This window comes from Priapulus caudatus, unplaced genomic scaffold, assembly GCF_000485595.1.
Source record: "Priapulus caudatus unplaced genomic scaffold, Priapulus_caudatus-5.0.1 Scaffold668, whole genome shotgun sequence".
In the NCBI taxonomy this organism is placed as follows: Eukaryota; Metazoa; Priapulida; class Priapulimorpha; order Priapulimorphida; family Priapulidae; genus Priapulus; species Priapulus caudatus.
The window spans coordinates 1-593 of NW_014577729.1; positions in this window are offsets into that span (position 1 = coordinate 1).

The following is a 593-nucleotide window of genomic DNA, read 5'->3' on the forward strand; positions in this document are numbered from 1 at the left end:
ATAGATAGATAGATAGATAGATAGATAGATAGATAGATAGATAGATAGATAGATAGATAGATAGATAGATAGAGCAATTGAACGAAAACAAGATCAAACGACAGTGAGAGAAAGCCAGCGTGTTTATCCACACTCGTCAATGTGTTTTTGTTTGCTTGTGTGTATGCGCGCGCGTGTGTGTGTGCGTGCGCGTGTGTGTGTGCGTGTGCGTGTGCGTGTGTGTGTGAGAGAGAGCAAGTGTAGGCACATAACGAGCAATTAAAAAGACACGCATGCGCGCCCTTTTTTTCTATTTCCCCATTTCGCTCTCGCGTTTCTTTTCGCGACGAACGACGAAATGCAAGTAAATATTGGCGTCTCCTTATTGCGTTACATTGCATTTACACCCACTAGTCACTAGCGCCACAGGTTAGCACTGCAATAACGACATTATCATGCTTTTCTTACCGCGCTCGTGCACATACACACACACGCACGCACACGTAGATACACACGCACGCCCACACCTACACACACACACACACACACACACACACACACACACACACACACACACACACACACACACACACACGACACGCGACGACACACAC